Below are 25010 nucleotides of genomic sequence, written 5' to 3' on the forward strand. Positions count from 1 at the left end.
AAGCTCGTGTTAAGAAGAGAAAGAGACATTGGGCCTCATTATGGGTCTGGCAGTAACCCTCTCGGTAAAACCAGCGGGTTGCCGCCAGACCCAAAAACAATTACCGGCCTGACTTCCCGGTGCCACCGGGCTATTCCGAGTCCAGTGGCCGGGAAGTCAGGTGCCGGTCATTTTGTTAGTCCCCATTCCCATGGAGTCACATAGGACCCCATGGGAATGGGGACAAGGGAGCACGGCACCGTTAACTGTGGTGCCGGTGCTTCCGTGAGAACTCTGCGAGCTGGTGCGGTCCCGCCCAGCAGGTCTGACCCTGGGGGGCGGGATAGCACCCACCTGCAGAGTCGTACTGTGCCGGTCCGGAAATAACAGTGCCAGTAGGCTTACCGGCACCGTTGTTTCCAGACCGGCACAGATGTAATAAGGCCCATTGTCTGTATGACAGAATTAAAAGGGCATTGGTATAAATCTTGTCTTTGCTACAGAATTGTTAAGAGTTGTTTAAAGCTGTTTAAAATTGAAGAAGTAGTAAACCGTAGAAGTGTCATTGAGACTGAGACTTCAGAAGCAGTACAATTGAAGCACTGCAAAACTGCATGGTGTATCATTGTAGGAGTTAGGTCTGACAGGTGTAAGGAAGGCATGGCATCAAACAGTGAAAACAGACACAAGTGATCACAGTTCAAGGGTGTTTATTTAGCAAAGATGGGGTGGTTGAACGCCTATCTAAACCTAAATCTAAGGATCGAAGCAAGCTACGACCATCAAATAATAACAACGCAGTCCTAGTGGAGTCTGTGTCAAAATAAAAGGGCCTATACATATAAACCTATTGCCAATCCTTACTTCTAAATACAAATAGTGTGGGAAAAATATGTATGCAAAGAAATGTGTTCGAGAGCCAATATAGTTAGCTTCCCTTCCCCAAGTTTTTAGTACATGGCAAGGTGGCACACTTGAGCTTTGCACACACTCTGGCTTCTCCGCCACAAGGATGCAACTCAAAACATAAGTATCTGGGCCTTCCACGCCAAAGTCTCTTTCCCATTGAAAGTCTCTTATTGCAAAGGGCTTGATGTAACAAACCAGTATTAAAGTTCCTTTCTCTTTAAGGGTTTTCACATTCACCACATTTCACAAGTTCTCTGGTTTACTGTTCAGGACGGGTCTCCCCGAGTGGGTTCGCACTCCCTTAAACACAAGTTCACAGCTGGTCTCCCTCGGTTGGGCTCAGACCACTTTAAACACAAGTTCCCAACTGGTCTCCCTCGGCTAGGCTCAGACTGCATTAAACACAATTTCTTGCCTTCACAATTCGAAGATTTTCGACTGTGCGATGGATTTTTCTTAAACCATTGCAGGACCACTTCAATTCATTGCATCCATAAGATTTACTTATGTACTTTTGCTTCTGCCACTTCTTGGCTGGGTATTCCCTCCAAAGACTTTCGATTGAGCACGCCTTCGATGCCGGAGCACTCTGTTACTTTGTTTTGTACCCTCTCAGTTTCATGTTAAAGTTCAACACTCGCGTCTTCCATCACATGCGTTAATAATCTTCGTTCTCGCACTCTTCATACAATGTTGCCGCTTGCAACCTTGACTTCAACACAGACTGTTCTTGAACCAACTCACTGACTGTGTCGATTTCTCTGCCACTGGTTTGATCCTGGAGCCAAGGATGGTACCATGGTGGCTGCAGCTCCCCCTCAACCAGTCATGTAGGCGGGCCCCAGGTATCTCTGACACATAATGCAGGACTCTTCAGTCTCATTCTCTGGCCTTACGTTTTCATATCTGAAGGTTTCTGTAAACTAACGGTTTCTCGCCGGAGAGGTCAAGGGTATCTCCATCCTAACTTTCCCTTCTCGGTATGCCGTCTGTCTCCCCTCGTTCAGCTGCCGTCTGGAAAACACTGTTCCTTTGTGTGCTTTGCCTCGCTCAGAGTGCGCTCTCATGCTCCACCTTTTATCCATGTGGGGAAGCTTAATGGAATCAGGTGTGCACTGTTAACCGTAATTACCTGACTCTGCCTGACCATAGTAGTGGGACATATCAGGTGCAATGCTCGGGTATGAGTCTGTTTTCTCCCAGAGCGGGCTGTCCATATGAAAGTGTTCATGTAGGGAAGGGTGGGGGTTACAGTTCCCAGGTATACTACTTGGTAGGATCGAGTAAAGGTGTTGTAGGCATGGGGATACCGCGTTTCGCCATCAGGGGTCCCACTCCCTGAAGACCACTCACCCAGGTGATCCTCCCACACTGGTCCACCCCCAGGGTCTGGATCCAAAGGCGATGGCCATGTCCTGGCCAGCTGAGAGAGAGATCCTCCGTGACTAGCGGGTGAGACACCTTCGAGTTTCTCACACAGGAGAGTGGATCAGACAGAAGTGGAAGCGGAGGACCAGGGTTGGGCCACTCCAGTAGAGGTTGATCATTGTAGGAATTAGGTCTGGCAGCAGAGTGGACCAGATAGAAGTGGAAGTAGAGCACTGGGTTGGACCACTTTTTTTTTCTCATGGTGCTGAGAGGTAAACACTGCGAAGAGAGCCATTGGTGTTTATGGTGCTACAAAGAAACACTGTGGCATTCCTCAAACAGAAGAAGTTTCAACAGAGATCATCCTGACCAAGTATTCCTTTTGTACTGTTTAAAGAACTTTGAACTAACTACATTTCTTTCTATTTTGAACTGTGAAGCATTGGGAGTTTTCTCTTTAACATCCTGACTTTATCAATAACTGTGTTGGAAATCTGTTTGAACCCTGTATTTCCTTGCTGTTTTATTTTCATCCACAGAATTGACATCACTTAAAACCTGGGGAAGGAGAACTCACTCAGGTTACATTCAGAGACTTTGGAAGTGCTGTGAATATAAATACTGATGTTGTGAACTGCCATATATTTTCTTGTTCATGTTTATGTACAAGTGTGAGGGCCAGAAATGTTATGTTAGAATATTTCCCTTAGTTTATTTAGGCAGGAAAGTCCCTGTTAGAGTAGGGCAAGTGAGGTGTTTGCTGACATTCTTAATTTAATGAAATGGCATTTGTTGATAAATCACCTAAAAGTTGGTGCCTCACATTTCTGACCCTTCACAGGTCCGACAGGGAGCATCCCTATCTCCCCTCCTCTTCAATATCTATCTGAACCCACTTTCCGCACTCATCCGCTCACACAATCTCACCTGCTACAACTACACAGACGATACCCAGATCATCCTTAAAAACCCAATATCACCAGGCTCCACCCGTCCAGATCTGTCATCATGCCTCTTGAAAATTGACCACTGGATGATGACCAACCACCTCATCCTCAACCCTGGGAAAACAGAAATCCTAGTCTGCGGAAAAAATGTGCTCCTTCCCCAACCTATCCTCTGGCCTCACTCTCTAGGCCCTCCCCAACCTCCTTCGGTTAAAAACCTTGGATGCACGCTGGACACAGATCTATCCCTCTCTAAACACATCAACTCTGTATCTAGAACCTGTTTCATCCACCTATGCATCCTCAGGCGTATCTTCCCATACCTCACGTATCCTCATTGAATCTCTGCCATCCTCACCATCATCCTCTCTCACCTAGATTACGCAAACTGCCTTTATCTAGGTGTACCAGCATTCCTACTGAGGAAACTACAGAGAGTCCAAAATGCTGTGGCCCGCCTATTCATCGGCCTCCCTCCCAGAGAACACATCAGCCCCACCCTGACAGTCCTCCAATGGCTCCCTATTAGACAACGTGTTACCTTTAAAGCCTTGTGCATTACTCACCGTGTCATCCACAACACATGTCCGGAATTCCTCCAAGACAAACTAACACTCTACTGACTGTAAGGAAGACATGGTATCACAAGTATGACACTGACACAAGAGATACAATTTCAAAACCTTTATTAGATTCGGGGGTTTGGAAAAACTCCTGCTTTGCCCTATAGGTATGATGGGAGTAGTCTCTACCATCAAATAATAAAGAAAACAAAGTCCTAGTCAGTCTCAGTCAAATCAAAATTGGCTATACTAACAAAACCTAATGCCTGCCCTATCTCTTATACAAAATGTGTGTAAAGGGGAATATGTATGTATGCAAAGAAAAGTCAGTGTTATAACATAAAGAATCAAGATGGCCAAGATGGCTGAGTCAGCTCTCCTTCCCACATTGGACAGCACAGAATAAGGCGGCCCCCAACTAGGCAGGATGGCACACTCTGGCTCAGGTTATCAAGAAGCAGTTCAAGGGGGGGGGCGTGGCTTGATGGCCATGTAGAAGGACGTGAGGCTGCTGTGTCTCCCGCAATTCTACAATGATCCGGACCATAACAGAACCAAATGCAGCCATAGAAGGATAAAACCGCACGCATGTGCGTATGAAACAATCAGGTACAGGCAGAAGCCGTTGGAACTGGCCCTGAACATCAACCTGATGCTAAATCCCCAGAAGAAAATAGACGAAAACGGATCAGATGATCCCAAAATGGCGGCGACTAGAACAAAGGGACCTGATGCTGCGGGGAATGGAAGATCGGAGAATGTGCCCAGCTGGTGACACTTTGATAGCGAGCAGCACAGGGAAGACGGCTCTGTACCCTCACGAAAAGAGACGTGGTGTTGGGACACTGTGCCCCAATTACGCCGGTGCATGTATCATGAAGCAGGAGCTTCAGGGAGCGTGACTGCTGTGCTGCCCGCGAGGCAGACGCCGCACCTGCATCGGACTGCCTCACACTTGGGGGACTGGCACTGTGTGAGCTGCGCCATGCTGCGAACGGAGGCTGCCTCCCTCCGACTCAGTAACGCTGCGGTTCAGTTAGATTGCACCAAAGTCACTGCTACTCTGTACATTGATGCAGGACCCGCCTCAGCGACTTGCCTCGGGCGGAGTTTCGTTTTCTACGAGGCTCGGATGAGTGGGGAAGATCAAGGCAGGAGCGCTGACACACGGGGCGCTTTGCCCATACTCAATAAAGAGCTAGCTGGAACAGTTAACAAGCACATGCAAGACACTACAGGCCAGTGATGAGCCTGACTGGAAGAGACAGCAGGGATCACGATATGCGAGCAGCACAAAGAAACTTAACCCCCAAGCCCTGCAAACCACTTGAAGACGTGGAAGCTCCAGAGCACTGATTTAGAACGCCCACACAGGGAAGTGAAACATCGCCTGAGTGCCGACACCCCGCTGCAACCTGAGAAGGGGCTGGGAGCCTGCCCTCAAAGGGAGTACCCACAACTAAAGGACCCTACTACTGGAGACAAATGTGATATGCGCGTTACGCAAGAATTATGTTGGGAGAGGAGAAATGCATAACCTAAAGTGACCCTGCGAACGGAGGAGCCAGTCCACGACCTTCTGTCGCACTGGGGTTTACCCGGCAACAAACAGCCAGGGCGAAAATTCATACATTGCGCCCACAGGAGATTTGCGGTCCCCCAATAACAGCTGTGCATTGCCTGCAACCCTGTAAGTAGGGGCCTTGGAGGGAAGTGAGGTGAGACCCATAAACCTTGTGGAACAAACGACTGTAATAAATATAAGCAGGCATCAACTATAGGCACAGGGACAGCACGGAGTGTTGCATCAGTGGCCCGTGCACCACGCTCTGCATAAGCAATAATATAAAATGCATCAAACCTCCCAGTGCGGCACCAATGCTGGGCGAAATGTCTATACACAAAGCCTCATGAAGCACTATTAACCATATAACAGATCCAGAGCACAGCAGGCCAGACCCGCACCACCTGAACCGGAGCACATGGCAACACTGAGATGACGTCCAAGCAAGGCAAGACAAAAGGGAAGCAGCCCACACTGGAAGAATTTGCAAGGACATCGCAACCAATGGAGGGAGCCAGAAGCAAGGAAAAGACCCTACAAATGGACACCACCCCAGCATGCAATGATCGACAGATGCTAGAGGCGATTGCAGACTTGAAATTAACATGGGAAACTAAGCTGGAGTCAGCCATGGTCGAACTCAAGGCAGCACTGGAACTCAAAGTTGGCGCAGTCCAGGAGGATGTGAATCTACTTAGACAAGACGTAAGAGCAATAGCGGAACACACGGGAAAACTGGAGAAAGAAGTGATCCCGAACACAGCTGCATGCGCGACCCACGCCTCGAAGATTCACATACTAAAACAACGTGTGAGCAACCTGGAAAATAGAGCTGAGGAAGCTGAAGGGCGTGCTAGGAGAAATAATGTACGTATTGTGGGGCTCCCGGAAGGTTAAGAGGGACCAAACCCAACAGACTACGTCGAGACGACACTGCTACAAGAAATAGGAGGCGGGGTGCTCACTCAGGGGTTTGCAGTACAGAGGGCGCACAGAGTCCTGACAAGAAAACCACCGATGGGAGCCCCTCCAAGGCCAACAATAGCCAAGATCCTGAACTACCGCGACAGGGAGAAAATCCTGGAACACTTCCGGAAACGTGGCACGATACAAAGGGTGTCTGCGGCCATCACGGCGTATCCGGACTATACATTACTAGTGCAAAGACGGCGCTTGAACTATGGAACGGTTAAGAAAAGATTGCGAGAAGCGGGCTACAAATACATGTTGATGTACCCGGCAAAACTGAAAGTGTTTCATAAGAACAGAGCCCTATTTTTCGACACCCCTGAGCATGTAACAGAGTGGTTGGATGCCCAAAATTGCCTGATGGGAATGGATAACCAGAAGGAGAATGGAACGGACGAGTGATACAGCGATCTCAATATCCGAGGTGCTGTATAATTTGTGACATTGAGACTTGAATATAAGATAGAGCAATGAAGAAGGGAGTGGATAAGTTATGTGTTAAATAAGCAGATGTGAACCAATATGGCGCAATAGAGTAGAGATGCAGGGGGGGCATGGCGGACGCAACCCTATGCCCCCTTAATATAGTTTAGCTAGGTTGCTGGTAGTGCGACAATGTCCTGCTGGGTTCCTAGTATCGGCACGGCCGAGAAAGGACTAAATGTGGGATAGCCTGAGATCCAGGGATGAAGCTGGGTAACAGTTGGGGATGGGAAGGGAGGGGGCTAGGGAGGGAGTTGGGGAGTGTGTACTGAACTTAGTTAAGGGATGACCCTATGTCCAAGCGCCGAGGCGCATGATACAGAAAACAAAGGAAGACAGTGGTGGGTCTGGGAATGGATAAACAATGGGAGACCTTAAGATAGCTACCTGGAATGTCAGGGGGCTGAATAGCTACCTGAAGAGAAACAAAGTCATGATGTACCTTAGAAAGCAGAAGGTGGACATTGCTCTATTACAGGAAACCCATCTCACCAGAGAGAAATTAGATGTGATAAAAAAAAAAAAATGGAAGGGAACCACAGTGGGTGCAACATATTCGGCATATGCCAGAGGGGTAATTACCTGGGTGGTACCGCATGTTCCCTTTCAGCTGCTGCAGTCTGCGGTGGAGCCGGACGGGAGGCTGGTAACGATACGGGGTCTGATAGAAAACAGAGAAGTGATTATTATTATCACATATGCCCCAAACCAGGACACTGTGAGCTACTTTAAGACCTTATACAGTAAAATAAGCCCCTTCTTGGGGGGCACGGTCATATGGGGAGGGGACTTCAACTGCACGCTGGATCCCAAAATAGATAGGTCAGATGCTAAACTAGATAAACCCGCCCGGCAGCCAAAATCCTAAAGATCTTGTTGAGAGACCTTAAACTGGAAGACATGTGGAGGTTACAACACCCACATGAGAGACATTACTCGCACTACTCAGCCCCACACAACCTATACACACAGCTGGACTATCTGTTCGTCTCACCGGAGATGGTAGGAGAAGTAGTGCGGACAGAGTGCAGAGCTAGAGTCCTTTCAGACCACTCACCACTAATCTTAACATGGCAGTACCAGCCCCCCAGAGCTAGAATCCCAACATGGCGGCTGCGAGCCGAAGCACTAAAAGACACAGTGTTTACAGAAGACCTGAGAGATGATATAGTAGATTATTTCGAGAATACTACTGGGAAGTGTAAAATCGGCCGGCACCCTACGGGAGGCATTTAAAGTGGTGGTAAGGGGGTCAGCGATAGCAAAATCAGAAGGGCTGCAAGGAGGCATAATGCAAGAGCTGCAGACAGCAGAGAAGGAACTCTAGGAGGCCATGTTGGGAAGAGATAACACTTTAGAAAACGCTGACACCATAAATAAACTACGACAGGTATGTGAAGAGCACTGGGTGTGGCTATGTAACCTAAACTATATAAAATGTATAGAGAAACGACATGCAGGCGGAGACAAACCGGGGAAAGAAACCTACGATTAGAGCAATATACGGGGAAAGAGGACAGACACTCGATACCCAAGAGAGAGTGAATGAGGGGTTCCTTGAATTTTACAAACCTCTGTATGAAGACACGGAGGGAAGCGACTGGGATGTGATAGCGGAGACACTAAGCGACATTGGCCTGCCCAAATTAAACGCAGAGGAAAGAGAAAACTTGGACGCCTCAGTCACACTGGAAGAACTACATGCAGTGATTGGCGCACTACCCACCTGCAAAGCCCCGGGGGCGGATGGACTCCCTAGCGAGCTCTATAAAACGTATAAGATGGAAGTGCTTCCCCCGTTGTTGGCTATGCTAAACGAAGCCCTTGAAATAGGAATGTTGCCAGAATCCCTACAGGAGGCGATACATGTCCCGATGCTCAAACCAAATGAGTCGAGCATAGATCGCAGGTCGTATAGACCGCTGTCCATGCTAAACCAGGATAGCAAGATTCTCACAGCTGTGATGGCGGGTAGATTAAGACAGGTTATAACCAAACTCATTCATCCCGATCAGACCGGATATGTCCCACACAGGAAAATAACCGATAACCTTAGGAGACTCCATTGGGTCATGGAACAGACAGAAGGGGAGGGGCAAGAAGTCGCAATTGTTTCCCTAGATGCAGTGAAAGCCTTCGATTCTGTTAAATGGCCATGGCTAATGGCAGCTTTACAGGAATACGGAATAGGGCCCAGATATCTGAGATGGGTTCAACTATTGTACAGTTCACCACTGGCCAGAGTTAAGGCAGGAGCGGTGATCTCAGAAAGATGGCAACTTAGTAGAGGCACCAGACAGTGGTGTCCCTGGTCCCCGATGCTATACATACTCGCACTAGAACCCCTAGCCATATACTTAAGACAACAGTACGAAAAGGTGGGGATATTTACTAACGGAAGGCCACACCTAATATCTCAGATGATATGTTGTTGTATTTGAGATACCTGGAGGAAAACCTGCAATACATCCTAGAAGTTATGGAGCGGTTCGCTTCACTCTCGGGTATTGCAATCAACCCCAAAAAATCATGTATATTCCCCCTAAGGAGATATAAAGGAATTCCACGAAAGCCCCTACCCACCCTACTAATACCCTGGGAGACTGACACCTTCAGATACCTAGGAATAGACATCTACCATGCTGTTGAGAATGAACACGAATATAATACGGAAAAGGCAGTGGCAAACATAGAGAACAGCATGAGATTCTGGGCTAAGCTTCCACTAGCTTTGATGGGGAAAGCGGCCTTGCTGAAAATGGTGGTGCTGCCTAGGCTGATACCATATTTGATACCTAAGCGGTTCTTCGTCAAGCTCCAAAGCATATGCAGAGGGTTCATTTGGCACAGCAGTAGAAACAGAATAGCCCTGTGTAAACTGCGGAATACATATGATAAAGGAGGCATAAAACTTCCCAATTTCGAAATCTGTTACTGGGCCAGCCAGCTACAATACATAGCCAGGTGGCTATCCAAAGACACAACAGCTGAATCCAGATTGCTGAGATCAGACTGTGTTCCATTTTTTCTGAAAGAATGGGTATGGCTGCCCAAAGCTGAACCAAAGGGGCGCCCGAGAATGCTGGAACTAGGATGGCATATGTGGCTGAAGGCTTGTCAGGCCATGGAAAGCCCGATCCCGTGCTCCCCGCAGGTCCCACTGGTGGGACTAACCGATGGGGACAAACAACTAAGACAGATGATATGCAGATATTGGGAACCGGTGGGGATTGCAACACTGGGAGATATATGGCAAAACGGGAACATACTGGAATTTAACATACTGGTAGAAGATACGGGCCTACACCTTGGGCAATATATCACATATACTAGACTGGTGAGACGGATTAGGAAAACATGGGCTGAGATAGGGTTAGAGGACCAACCGGACACAGCTATGGATACAATGTATGACATTGCAGAAGGAGGGCATGAGGTCTCCCCGATATACGAACTGCTAATGTCTAAACTGGGGAAGGAAATGATCCAGCTAAAACGAGATTAAGAGGAAGAAGTGGGAGAAAGCATGAATGATGGGCAATGGGAGAGAGCTCAAAGGTACCATAAAAAAGTGTCCAGAAGTGCAAGGCCGCAACAAATCCAACTATATGTAACTCACAGAGCATATATGACCCCCCCAAAAAATAGCTTGATTCAAGAACGCAGGAATACAAACATGTCCCAAGTGTGCAGAAGTAAATGCTGGCATGACGCATATGTTCTGGGCGTGCCCAGAAATTAGTGTGTTCTGGAAAGAAGTAGCCCACTGCCTGGCAGAGAAAGGCATTAAGCTAATGGTGAAATCAGCGTGGGCATGCATGATGGGAGGGTTTCCCAGACCAAGTAAGCTAAGGCATGTGAGTAAACTCAAGGACCTCACTTATATACTGGCCAAGCATAGAATTGCCATGGGCTGGAAAGCATGCAACAGACCCAAAATAGAGGTCTGGTGGAATGATCTTACGAAATGGGCAGAAACTGAAACGGCAGTATGGACCGAGGCAGCTAATAGAACGAGGAGAGGAAGAGGCAGACACATTGACGGCCTGAAGGCATCTAGTGACCACATTATCGGGGTCTACCCAGAAGAACCCAAGCGGAGATGATACCCCCCGAGACACGGAAAAAGGTACATCCCTAGAGAATATGGCGGATGGCGAAATGGAATAGGCTCATGTTGTTTTGGGGGGAGGGAAAGAGGGTTTTTAGCAGCCATAACTTAAACATGATACATGCTATGTAAAATGTATAACATACACCGCTAGGTTTGTTTTATGTGTTGGATTGATTGTTGTTAAAAAATGTATTTTAAAACATTTAAAAAATAAATAAATCAAGAAGCAGTTCAAAACATGGGTGGAGGCCCGCTTGGCCTTCCACGGTAAAGTCACTGGTTTTCTATTTCACCAAAGTTCTTTCACAGTTCAATAAAAAGTTTGCAGAGGTCTCCCTCTGTTGGGCTCGGACCTCTTAAAGCAGAAAGTTCACATAGGTCTCCCTCTGTCGGGCTCAGAACTCTCAAAGCATAAAGTTCACATATGTCTCCCTCTGTCGGGCTCAGACCTCGCAATAAATCATAGTTCAATAAAAAGTTCATGTAGGTCTCCCTCTGTCGGGGTTGGAACTCGCAATCACAGTGCTTGCAAGATTTGGGGTTGTTTTACCGCGGCTGAAATGTCTGCGACGGAAATGACCACACGAGAAATGTAGGTTATACATAAATGTTTGTACATTTTTCATGCGGACATCCATGGTAAAACAATCCCAACACTAACGCCTGCCCACGCCTCCACCCCGCCCACACCCCCAACACACCCTCACCCCCCTACTTACCTTTCATTCTGACGCACTGTGTCCCTGTGACGCTGGTTCCCTTTCACTTCTGTGATGGGGAACCGGAGCCGCAGGGTCCTTTTTTCTTTTTTTGTTTTGTTTGAGAGGGTCAGCTGCAGGGTTGTCCCCGCAACCATATACTGTATAGTATAGTGAGCAGGGTGTTGTCTTGAACACCCCTGCAGCCTTTTTTAAGGTTGGGTCAGCCTCGGGGATGTCCCCCACAACTCCCCGCTCACAATACTGTATAGCATAGTGAGCAGGGTGTTGCGCTGGATACCCCTGCAGCCCCTGCAGCCTTTGTTTTTCTTACCTACCCCACCAAAAGACCTACATGCCACAAAAAGTTCAAACTTTTGGTAGTTTGAACTTTTTGTGGTATGTATATTAGGTCTTTTGGTGGGGTAGGTAAATTGGATTCAGCATTTTGGCCGAATCCGCTTGCAGGGGTTCCCTTCACAAGTTTTATTCACATTCGTTAGGAGTTCCCTTCCCCTGACTTATTTCACATTCCAGGTCTCCCTCAGTAAAGCTCGGACCTTCACTGATGTCGAAGACTTTCGAATGTGCAAGGCTTTTACTATGGACTTCCGCAGGACCACTTCGACTTTCACTTCCACTCTCCTTTTGTATTATTTGCCCCAGTGTCTTTTGGTCTTTGTAGTTCTGTCCCATAAGCAATACGTTCAAAGAAATCTTTCTCTTGAGGCATTCACCTTTTTACTTCCCCTTTTTCAAGGGTTAATCTTGACCATTATGCATTTCAGAGTTCATTCACATTGCGGCTTCAATTCCAAAGTCAAAGTTAATATCACAGGCTTGGTCTCGCGTCCCAAACTCTGTCATTCACCTGGGATGGTGGCTGACGTCCTTGAAAAACAATGCAGTCTTCTTGTTTGGGATTTGGCTCTCTCCAGGTTTTTCGGAGGCAACAACCTCCTCCAGGAAACTTCCCGGTTTTCCCAACCCTTCGTTTTGGTCCCTTGATCGGTTGTCCTGCTCCAGTGGGTTCGCCTTTGTCCCATAAGTTCTGCTCCTTCACGTGTTCCACCCTGCTGCAATTCTCATGGGTCTACCTCAGTCAGATACGGACCCCTCCTTTAGCTTTTCACACGGGTCTCCCTCAGTTGGGCTTGTACCACTCCTTTGGTTCACACACGGGTCTCCCTCAGTTGGGCTCAAACCCTCTCGCTTTGCACAAATGTTCAATCAAAATGAAATTCTCTGGACTTCAAGGTCCACAATTCATCATTCTCAATTTCGCTCCGACTTCGCCAGCTCCCCAAAACGGCATTCTGCAGGTTCTGGGAGTTGTGGGGTTTCCAATGGGGCTTTTCTGGGGTCGGGGTCATCCCACCTACCTACCCCTCAGAGGCCTGGGTGTTAATGTTACACCCAGGGGATGAACCTTGGCTTGGGTCCTGTCAGATAGCTCCAGCTGCCCCTGATCTGGCATCCTGGAAGCACAGCTCTCTTGCCACACTACAGCCTCTCCTGCACTCACAGGCCCAGTGAATTATCAGCCTGTCCTCTTTCTCAGGGGTCTGTGCCAGGGTCTCTGCAGCTTCTCCTTGGCTCCTCTGGCCAGCACGATCCTCTCAGCCTCCCCAGCTCGCTCAGAGTGTGCCTGTGCACTCTGCCTTTTATACGGACTGGGAAGTTTAACAGGTTTCAGGTGGGAATGATTGTGGAGGGAGGCCTGACCTTGCCTGGCCTTATTATTGGGACAAAATGGTGACTGCCCTGGTGCATTGGCTCCTATGGGTAATCTTCATAGCTCCCTTTCCCTCTTCTTCTTCCTAGTATTGTTTAAAAATGGGGGGCGGCATGTAATGGCACTGCACATATTTCCTAAAGGCAGAGTGAGCGTGATGGTGACTGAGCGCCTGACTCTGCTTGGTATTATTAGTGGGACAGGGCCGTTGCATATCATTATAGACAATCTTCCTAGTCTCGGTCTTTGGGTTCATATAGTGGATGAAGGGATTATGGGAGTTGTAGTTTTTCTTAGGTATCATGGAAAAACCATGTGGGTTTTTGGCAGGGCGAAGATGTACTGTTCTGGGTGAATGGGTTTTGGGCGATAATATCCCATGATGACTGAGGGGATGTCGGGTAGGGATGTATTGGAATGGGGGGATACCATGTCTCGCTCAAGGGTGTTCCTCCCACAGTTTCCAGGGGTCCCTTTCCCAGAAGATCCTCCCTCGCTTGCCCGCTCCCAGCTTTGGGATCCAAAAGTGATGGCCCTCCCCTGGCCACCTGATTCACGGATCCCCGAGAATAGCATGGGAGAAACACCTCAGGTTTCTCACATGACCCTCCCGGACACTCAGATCTGGCTCAGCCATTCTCCTAGTTATCCCCCTTTATAACTACACCAGACTGGGCGGATCCTCCTTCTCCGTCCACGCTCACACCATCTGGAACTCTATGCCCCTCTGACTCTGCAGCATTGACAATCACCACGCATTCAGAAAGGCCCACAAAATCTGGCTTTTTCCTTCCTCCTCTTGAAACTCTCTGACTTTATACTGGGATTGCCCGAGCACACAAACTGGGCCAGACCCAACTAAACACCTACTTTCCAAACCACTGCAGATGCCGGCTTCGTTCGCAGTGGCACACTGTGATAAACGTGCACTCTCCTCCTGCCCCATGCACACAAGTACTGGCCCAGACCCACCAAACACCTACTATTCCAATTTCCGTGGATGCCGGCAGCGTTCGTAGCGGCACACCATGAGATACTTTCACTCTCTTCCTCGCCCTCCACAGGGGAACATACCTCACCCCGTGCCTCTGAGACCTCGCTCGCCCATGCCCGGACCGCCAACTCTATAACCGGTATAATCTGGCCACTAAACAACACTGGTAAATCTGATGCACCTTGGATGTGACAACTTAAAGATGCAGGGACAGAATGTTCATTCAGACGGACAGCTTTGATTTGCACAACCAGCTGGAGGTCCCAAACTAATTGTCAAATGGCTTACCCAAGCACATAGAACACTAAACCCATAGGTCGCACTGGGTGGTAGTGAGGAAATGGGCCAGTTCAACTAGAGCTATTGGGCACAGAACAGACTTGTATAGCAGTGGGGGTAGGAACAGAGATACACTAAGAAGCACTTGGATGGTTCTTTCCGTCGGGGATGGGAACAATACTATTGATCTCTGCCTCTATCCAAGTATCCAAAATCTAGATATTTCTGCATTTGCTGTTGTGTCCCCATTTTAGGCATCTCTCCCTCTATCCAGGTATCTCAAACCTATGCGTTTCTGCATTTACTGTTCTGTTGTGTCCCCATTTTAGGTGTTTCTCCCTCTATCCAGGTATCCCAAATCTAGGTGTTTCTGCATTTACTGCTGTGTCCCCATTTTAGGCGTTTCTCCCTCTAGTCAGGGCTCCCAAATCTAGGTGTTTCTACATTCACTACTGCGTCTCATATCTGACCGACCTTCCTTTTAATGCTTTGACTCTAACTTGGGCATTTTCCCCGCTGATTTAATGTTTCGGGTCTGGGTAGTTCTTCTTCTGCTGCAGTGACCTACGACTTGGGCGTCTCCTCCAATGCTCAGGCTAGTCAAGTGTAAATAGTCCACAGTTAGCGAGACCAGCCAATTGCTTTGGATCTAGGAAAGCGACATCGAAGAGGAACTCCATCCGAGTGTAATATATGTATAACTTGCACCACGTCTGTGTAGTGTCACATAGAACTGTGTAACGTGGGAATGGGGATTCCACGAGAGAAGGGAGAGAGCGAGAGCGGCTATTAAAGAGAGACAGAAGAGAAAGGAGCTGGGCAGGCAGCTTCGTTCATATGTCCTTTAAATGCATGTAACCTACTTTCTGTTGAATAAACTCTGTCTCAAGTTTCCTCTGTGTCAGTCGGTACTTCAGTCTGCGAAAACAGGCTGCAAGCACGACTCCCCATCCATGCACTATAGAATGCAGCTATGGCTATGCAAATCCAGTCTAGAAGCTTGCATAGCCATCCACAGTGAAACCCCTGATGTGCCTCAACACCTCTACCATTAGTATGCAGCAACAAACTACAAAAACTGTTGGTCTAGCTGGGCACACATTGAGTCTCCTGCACTAGCACTCTTTCCTAATCCACCCACAGCACCCCTCCACATGCCTGACAGCGGGGCTGGTTACTGGAGCCTAGCCAGCACTCCTAAGTCCTAACCTGGCACAATGCACACACACATCTTAAAGGCCATACAAATGGGGAAAGGGAGGTATATAAATGACGATTGCAATTACAATACAATTACCTGGCGACACTTTCTTTTGAATTGGGATGTTGGACAGAGAGGTTTATGATCTTCCTGCAGCCAATTCACATCAAAGAGTTGGACAATTATCTGAGCCGATCAACTTTACAGATAGTCTTACCAGCAGCTAATGTTCTAAAATGTGACCCCTCTTTTCTTCCTAGGTTTATCTTATAATTCTATCAATCTCCACATGTTGTACTGCCAGCCTTGTTTCCATAAACACCCACAACACTGGAGGAAATGTGGCATCATCCAAATGTAAGAAGGATGGCATTGACCTACCTGGAAAAATATCCTCTCTGAGAATTTCGAATAATATTTTTGTGACTTTAGGAGCAGCTGGGGTTGTAAAAAGGTCTCCGTTGTTTCCATAACTAGGGGGATTTTCTAGACAATCACCAATGCTTATAAAGAGACATGTGTTGCTTTTCCAGCCATGATACTATGTTGTTCGACAAGAGGCATGTCATTGTAATGGGCAGGTCGTCTGGGGGTTCCATGTTGGACATGGGTGGATCTTTTGACAGGCTTAATGTAGATTCTCGTGCTTTCTATGTATTTGGTAAAAGTGTTCTCAGCACAGGTTCCCACTGAGGAAAGAAGAAAAAAGTATTGTGATAAGGAAGAGTAGGACTAGGAATAATGAAGACATACATGGAAACATGCCCAATTCCATTTGAGAGATGGTAGTACAGTCCCTGTGTTAATATTGCATTTGGGACTTGAGTCCTGCGTTTCCAGAGATGCTAAACCAATCCTGGTTTTTACTTTGAATTCTGGGACATGTAGGCCTGAATTTACCAAAGTTTAAAACAGGACTGGACAATCATTTGCTGAATGGAATGGAGCATGTTGTCATGTACAAGAAGATTACTGTAAGTAATCATCTACAATCCAAACGCTTATGGGAGATGTTGGTTGAATATGTTTGTGGTGGACACAGCAAAGGTTCTACACTGTATAGTAAGAAAATGTTGACACATGGTTTGTAGAAATTAACATACATGCCAACATTAATCTGTACATGCCAACCTTTTGCATCACCAAGGTGGGTGAAAAAAGAGGATTTCGTTTTTGCGGGTGAGAGCGCAATTTACGCCTATGGACGGCCAAGAGGATTGCACGGTGAGTGAACTGACTCTATGGCGGGTGGGTGGCCATCCGTCCTGTATTTTGCGGGACTTACCCCTATTGATGGGTTTTGAGTGTCCCGATGTTGCTTTACCCAGACTGATGAAAGCCTTTTCTGCTCTGTGTGATTTCTTGAACTCTGGCAAGCAGAACGGCTCTCCCATGGGTCTGTGCACCATCATAGCACTTTGCTCCCATTGTAATGCCCTGTTGACAAAGAGCAATTAGACACTGATGAGAGGGAGGGAGGTGCTATTATTAGGACCTTTTTCCCTTAAGAAGTGTGAATGGGGTGATTAGAAATGTATATTACCTAAACCAGGAAAGATATGTGACCCCCTGCTAAATTTGCCCACATCCTGTTTTTGCCTCCTAACCAAAGGGTGTGATCCTGGACAAAACTTGCTGTGTCTTTTCTGGAAAACCTGTAACTGATTCAGTTTATAGCTTATGTTGTTATATGCTATTATCAGAAAAATACTTTCTCATGGTTTTTTGGCTATAGAGTTGCATCATAACACAGAGAGGTTAAGGGAAAATATGGAGTCACAAGCAGACCCTCAAATAAAGGGCTTAACCCTTAAAAACAAGAACAGTAGAGCTTGTGACTCCGAATTTGCCGCTTTCTTGGAGTAACGGGAAGGACTACCTTATGTCCTCAGACCATATCTGATCATTCAATAATGAAGGGAGACATTATTAATAAGTCTAAAACATTTACATATTTTAATTGGTATTATACAAAAATGCATTTCACAAATTAAACACCTAAAAAGTTCAAATTCCTTCAAACAGAAATAATCAAAAGAAGGCTAGTAAAATACTAGAAAGAGCATCACTGCAAAAATGTGTGCAAAACAATTCCAAAGGTAAATCCCAGAATGGGGGCCTCGATGGTAAAGTGGCTTGTGCAGTGCAACATCACATAATCATACTTCAGTTAATCACACTTCCACTAATAGTCATTCATACCTAACATTTGCTCATATATTCATACTCATTCATTCACACATAAGACATTCAAACAATGGTTAAAAAAGCCCAACATTTTTCTTTCATAATCCTTTAAGGGGGTTAATCCTTGGAAATTCATCAGGGGCACACTTGTAATTGGAGTTGTTGCACAGCAGCAGTGACTTGATACTTTTGCGCTCGTTAGGTCTAATCAAAGCCCAAGTAAATTGGTTGAGTTCTGAATGATTCCAATCTTTAGTTTCATGGAATTATGGAGAGAGGACTCCAGGAGATAGCTTCCCCTACAAGAAAGCGGTACAGAAATGGAGGGTAAATATCAGTTGTCGAAATTATATTACATATATATAACTACACTCTGGAAACACAAGGTATGGAGTCCCAGATACGAAAGAGCTTACAATTAGCTAGACCGGGACAGTTTCAAATGGCATTGGTTACTCGAATCCACTCCACCCGTAAGAATCAGAATAATAATAAAGGACCATGGTTTGAGATATAATATGCTGGACTTAAACACTTCACACAAATGAAAGAGATATGAGGACAGCAACATCCCTCCTTTGGGAAATCGGAAAGGAGAACAGCATTACACTATACGGGAGATAAGGCACAGGCAATCGGCTAAAGATTCTCATTCAAGTCTCATAGGGCACGGTATTTCCATCTCAAGAAGGCAATCTTCGTCAGGGATTTACTGTACAAAGTATAGGGTAAGGAGGAATTACCTTAATGGCTGTCCAAATCGTACGACATTGTTGGTCTTGTTACACCATTTTGTCCATCACGATAGGTCGTAGTCTCCTCTTTCAAAAAACAGACAGGGCCTATCAGGAGAGATGGTTGAAGGTCACACACCACAGGATAATTAAGTTGTAATGGATAGGGTCATTAATCACCCTAAGGGTGAAATATTTTCGATATTGGTTCACAGCCGAGGAGGCTGTGTCTTAATACCTGTCTGATGGAGCGTTGTTAACTCTCAAAGGGTGGCATTGTTTCTTATGGAGCCACACTTCATATGGTCATCTCACATCTGACAGGCGTGCAGCATGTTCTAATTCCAATCTGAAAAGAGTACCGTATGACGATAAACCATGTCAGTCATAAACATGCCCAACGTGAAGCTATAGATAGTAGTGGTAGTATAGCATATGTATCTGAGCATTAGCGCGTATTCAGGCTTACCCAAAAGATACTAATTATCTTTGGCTTTCAATTGTCCGGTCTCCAAACCCAATTGGCAAAAGGCAGCGTCCCAACAGATTGCGTTGCTCAAATTTTACTTTAGAGGTCACAAACTAGCTCTCTCCTGGTAAAACAGTTGTTAAGCAGAGTCTATAGGGAGAGACATAACATATTGCTGTATAAGACGTGACTATTTGTCTCCCCTCAGAAAGGCATAAACTAAACACAAGTTAGAGATAGTACTCAATATTGCATGAGTAACTGTGGTTATTCGGAGGTCCACGGGTAATCAGATCCATAGGGCGTAAGGGTTACGACTTACCTACTCAGTCGATGTCTTGCCGAGTGTCACCACCGTAGTCCCGAACGCAAACTTCGTCTATTACAGGGTCTGCCTCCTGGATATGTGAACGCGTACGTTCATCCTACGCTATAGATGGCGTTTATGACGTCCGAGACAGTACGTTCGTAGCCAATCTATGTATAGCGTTTCGTCCGTAGCGTGCGCCACAGCATGTGACCGCAATATAGAATATGGCATAGTTCCTCCGAAGTCATTAGACGTGGCTTCGGCTGCAAACCCAGCCGCACCGGTGCACAGTGAAGCGCAGGCAAACCACTAGTCCCAACGAAAGGGCAGAGCGAACTCAACAGGACACCACACGTGATGTACAGTAACATAACCCATATCCCGACACGAAAGGTAAGGATAGGGAGTGAACTCGTGCATCGTGCGATAACATCTATTTTGGTGTTCTATGTCATTTCACAAGTGTGGCTGTCTGATAACCAAGATAAAAAAAACTATAGAGTTGCTTCATATGTGATAATAGTGTAATTCACAAACTTATTTGCTCTCTACTTACTCATGACAACATATTATAATGTCATGTTCAATGGTGCTTCTGGTATGGTATGGTATGGTATTGTTTTTTTATATAGCGCCTATGCACAGGCAAGTGTTTCGAACCGTTCAAGGAGGGTGGGTGCATGGGGAGAAAAACGGTACGACGTTCTTTCATCGTCAGGCATTACAAAGCCTGCAGTTTAAACGGGTTTGACAGTTCATCTAATTTTTTAGGGGGGGTGGGAATGGGCAGATAAGTGGTTGGGGGGGTTGGGTATAGGTAAAAATAGGTGCAGGGGGGGTATTGGGTGGGGAATCCCACCCACAAAAAAAAAAAAAAGAAATTGAATGAACTGTCAAACACGTTTAAATTGCCGGCTTTAAAATGCCTGACGATGAAACGACATAGAACCAAAAAAACACCAGTCGCTCAGAGCCCTTGAAATTCAGAGACGATAGTAGTCTACAGGGGAATAGTAAGTGCGTAAAAAATATATTTTCTGAGGTGCATCGGAAGTGCCTCAGAAGTGGCTGTTGGGCTGAGCAGACTGCACGTTTTGTCTCCGCTCCAACCTCTATCCAGGAAAAGGGCTCCGTTGGCAAGAGGAAGCGTATTCAACCAGCGTTGCCATAACTGGGACAGACACTCAACTCCGTCTAGCTTCCGCTGCCGAACTCCTCCTGCACGGCCCGCCCACGCAGCAACGTAACAAACTATAATTGTGGTGTGCGCGCGCATTGCGCGTGCGCATCGGAAGTGCCTCAGAAGTGGCTCTTGGGCTGAGTACACTGCACGTTTTGTCTCCGCTCCAACCTCTATCCAGGAAAAGGGCTCCGCCGGCAGGAGGAAGCGTATTCAACCAGCGTTGCCGTAACTGGGACAGACACTAGTAAATACCTGCTTATGCACTGGACTTATTGTTGATTGACTTTAATGTCATTTGTAACTCTTCAAGCCGCGGCTTCGCTGCGGTATCTCTAACTCTCCTAGTTCACTTGAATAGTCACATTATAGCTATGCACTTTCTATTTTCAGCTCCGCCTCCCCACCGCTGCCGAACTCCTCCTGCACAGCCCGCCCACGCAGCAATGTAACAAACTATAATTGTGGTGTGCGCGTGTATCGCGCGTGTGCATTAGAAGTGCCTCAGAAGTGGCTGTTGGGCTGTTAGGCTGTGCAGGTGAGTAGGGAGGAGGGGGTATTGTGTGAAACACACAACTGTTGTAAGTCCTCCCTCACAAGGGGGAGGACAAATACGAGCACGGTGAAAAACAGATGTAAGAACACTTTAAGCTGGATGGTGTGTTAAGTTGTAATTACAAAATTGTGTATTGAGGGCAAAAGCCAATTGAAATAAACTTTATCAAAGTATGATAGCTCGCCTACGTAGCGGGCACAAAGAGGGGCAGCCTTCATTCAAGCAGCGTCAAAGTACGCTTCATGGTATGACTCAATTAGCAAATTCAAAAAGCACATCTGCCGTTATGGCAAACACGGATAAAAAAAAAGCTAAAATTGAGTGCAGCGACCTGCGAGCCCTAAACGAAAAAGTGATTGAAGAGCCCACAATTTGCCACGAGGTGTCCTTCGCCTATATGAAAGCCTCCATGAAGATCCCTCCACTACCTTTTAGCCAAAATCCGGTACTTGAGTATGAGAAGGGGTCTATAGGAACCTCAAGAAATAGTTTTCTAAGTATGAGAGAGATTGATGCAATAATTCCTTCATCAAACTATGAGGATAATGATGCAGCTGATGTTTCTATGATAGCACCTGAGGTACGTAATGTGTTGGAAAAGCGAATAGAGCTCTCAGAGGGCCCATCAACTACTGTGACTGCTCCCGCAGGGAGAGCAGCCAAAATACATTTACATAGATCCATGCACAAGCAGCCCTCACTGCCCACTGATAATGACAAAGATGACGAGGAATATGCAGCTGAGTTTGGGGAGGTTGCTTCTAACATCCCCAGTAAACACCTGGCCTATGAGGAGACATCCACAGAAGATGGATTAGGGATGCCACCAACAATATCATCACAGAATTCCACGTCCCCTATGCCACTTATGTCCCCAGTAGAAGAGATGCAGACACTGGAATCCAACTATCCAGTCATCTCTAGAATCTTAAATTTACTCGATAAAGGACATTATTATACACATTTTGAGTTAAGGGACACCAAAACCACTCTAGCACATATTTTGGAAAAGCTAAACAAACTAGAGGGTTATATATTTGCATAAAATTACAAGCAGATAGGGGGAGTAAAATCCCCAAAATTAATGGTCACGACTAACAAATCTATTGCGACCCAAACGGCCTCTGATCTAGTGACCAAGGAACAATACTTAGAAGAGGCCCCACTTCACAAGGAATATCATACAGAAGGTCCATCAATCTATACATTTCCACAATCCTTTGCACAAATTGTAAATACAAATAATACCGATGATACAATTAAAATTTTCTCACACGCACAATTATGTCAGATGATTACAGCCCATTCAGAGAAAATTGAGCAACTGATGTTTTTTAACCAGTTGAATGAAGAGGAAATAGTAGATGAGGCTCGTAAAGAGGTCGCACCTACTCACGCAGGGAGCCCAACTTCGCCGGACAGTCCTTCAGTTCTGATAGAACTAATTAACGAGGAAAAGAAGCAAAAGGCGGAGGTAGATGATACCGACTCCATTGAAGATGCCACGCTAAAAATTCCTCATGGCAAACATTTAAGCTCCAGAAAAGAAAAAAGATCTTACATTTGAGCCTTGAAAAGAACTCAACTACGCAAGGCTGGCGAAGGTGAGACAAATAAAAAGCCGATATTAGCTAATAATAATAAAAAAGAACAAAAAAAGACAAAAAAATGTAAAAAAATGGAAGGAACTAATAAAGAAAAAACTAAAAGTACCAATGTCCAGGAAACATCCGACCTGGGAATTAACGTGGAGGAACTCTCAATGGAGAGTAAAAGGGGGGTGATATTCCAATTGGCAAATCAAACCCTCAAAAAAAAGAGACTGCGGATGATGTCTCAGCAAAAGAGAGGGCTCAAATGATTGAGGAAAAACAAAACGAATTTGCATCATCCCTAACGGTGACTCAACAGTATTACCATCCACCTTCTATAAACCCACTCCAAATAAAAAATCCAATATGGGAAAAATCATAGGGGAAAATGAGGGAGACAAAATGCCTAACTCACATGGTCATGAAATAAAAATAGCTGGCAAATGTAACACTGAGAAAAAGGAAGATTCAGTGGATGAACAAATAACACAAGAAATGTGGGAATCAACATCCAATGAGGATGCTAAATACAACAAAAAACATCGCTTGGAAGGCGAACAGCTCTTGTCTTTGCCCAATATAGCATTGTACGAGAAAGAGATCTGTGACTCTGAAGAGCAGGAACTTGATGAGGAAAATGAAGGTATAGAAAGAAGAAAATACACCTATGAAGGGGCCAAAGAGGATGAGTACGTACAACCCACTCCTCTGGTGTCGTGTATTATAGGATGGATTAGTTCCCCTGACATCAATCAACAAAAGAGCTTAAATCGGTCATTCATGCTACAAGCATTACCAAAAATTCCCGCACTGAGCACTTTATCATCCAGAGATATTGAGTGGATCACGCTTCCGCCTATTAAAAACTATAGGATGGTATTCCAAGTACAATCCACCATCATCGCCGAATTGTTGTGGAAGTATAGAAGAGAACTAAAAATGATAGGACTGGAGCCGCACTTTCTACAATCAACCAAGGAAGCGATTGAATTTAATGAGAAACCTCTCCCGACCATAGCAGCCCAAGTTAATCCCAGTGCACAACATAAAGATATTAATTTATCTGAAACGGCGGTCTTAGCGCAACTGGCGGCTATGTCCGCAACTAGTAAGGATTGGTCTTGGTTTTCTGCGTTACTGACATCTTCGAAAGAACCCAAATATTAATCAAACACCTAACAGTTAAATACATCACTTAGAGTGATCTCATGGAATTCCTGTGGTACCAAAAATGTATTACTCTGGGCAAGTACAACGAATTCCCAGGAAAATGTAGATATTATCCTTTCACAGGAAACCATGAGCTCGGTTACAATTCAGATAAACGGCTTCAAGTCCGTTCAAATGGGAGCAACGCAGGGAATACAAGGAAGGCCTGCGGGGGGAATCGCTATTTTTTTAAATAACGAGTTAGGATATGAGATTATTAAAACCTATAGGGATCAATCATTTGTGGCAGTTTTGATCGAAATAGGGACCAAGGAAAAACAATGGTACCTGGTCATCTCCCTATATCATAATCCAATTATTGTTAAACTAGACCAGATCATGGAGAACTTAGTGGCCTTATTCGAGGATGTTTTTCTACAATGGCCACAATCTAATGTGATTATAGGAGGTGACTTTAACGCAGATTGCATTATACACTTACAGCCAATCTCAGTGAAAATTAACAATTACAAAAAAACAATAGCGACCATACGTGGGGATGCATGGTATTCTTTTCTAACAAATTGGGAGATATTCTTTGTACTGTTTAAAATTGAGAAGGTAATGGCTACCTGGTCTCGTAACTGCAGTAACTCTGTGATTGATTACTTTGCTGTTTCTGCAGGCATATGTCGCAAATGTAATGATGTTGTAATCACGGAGCCAGGCCTTAGCGATCATAAGATGTTGCAGTTAACGAAGGAACAAAAAGGGGTAAGGTTAGATATTGACCCCTTGCAGGTTTTAATAACAAATGAGAGGCCAGGGCCTCTTTAAGGTGGAGTGCGTATATTTGTGACACTCTAAACTCGCTAATTGAAGAGGATATACAAAGACATGTAGCTGCCGACAATATTTGAACCAACTTACAACTAAGGTTGGAATTATACTTGAACTCGATTAAGGGGGCAATTACAAAACTCATTATTAGACAAAAAAACAACAAAGTTAAAGAATAACAGCTCAGTGA

At 45.8% G+C, this 25010-nt stretch overlaps 1 protein-coding gene and 1 long non-coding RNA gene across 3 annotated transcripts in view; one reads left to right on the plus strand and one right to left on the minus strand.

Moving 5' to 3' along the window:
• Positions 1-18089: 18089 nt before the first annotated feature.
• LOC138582222 (uncharacterized) lies at positions 18090-19601 on the minus strand. 2 transcript variants are annotated; one of them, XR_011304985.1, is made up of 5 exons: positions 19516-19601; positions 19194-19343; positions 18963-19073; positions 18734-18832; positions 18090-18289 (listed from the first exon to the last, which is right to left on the minus strand). It is a non-coding gene; the product is annotated as an uncharacterized lncRNA (long non-coding RNA). The 2 variants fall into 2 exon arrangements; XR_011304984.1 differs by lacking the exon at positions 19194-19343.
• An 85-nt stretch (positions 19602-19686) lies between these two features.
• The window catches only part of AAAS (aladin WD repeat nucleoporin), a 730668-nt gene continuing 725344 nt past the window's right edge, over positions 19687-25010 (plus strand). The window contains exon 1 of the mRNA XM_069653320.1: positions 19687-19896. The gene's annotated coding sequence lies outside the window, so the exon portion shown is untranslated. The remainder of the gene's footprint in view (positions 19897-25010) is intronic.

The sequence above is a fragment of the Ambystoma mexicanum genome, chromosome 3q, assembly GCF_040938575.1.
Source record: "Ambystoma mexicanum isolate Mex_15411 chromosome 3q, UKY_AmexF1_1, whole genome shotgun sequence".
NCBI lineage: Eukaryota > Metazoa > Chordata > Amphibia > Caudata > Ambystomatidae > Ambystoma > Ambystoma mexicanum.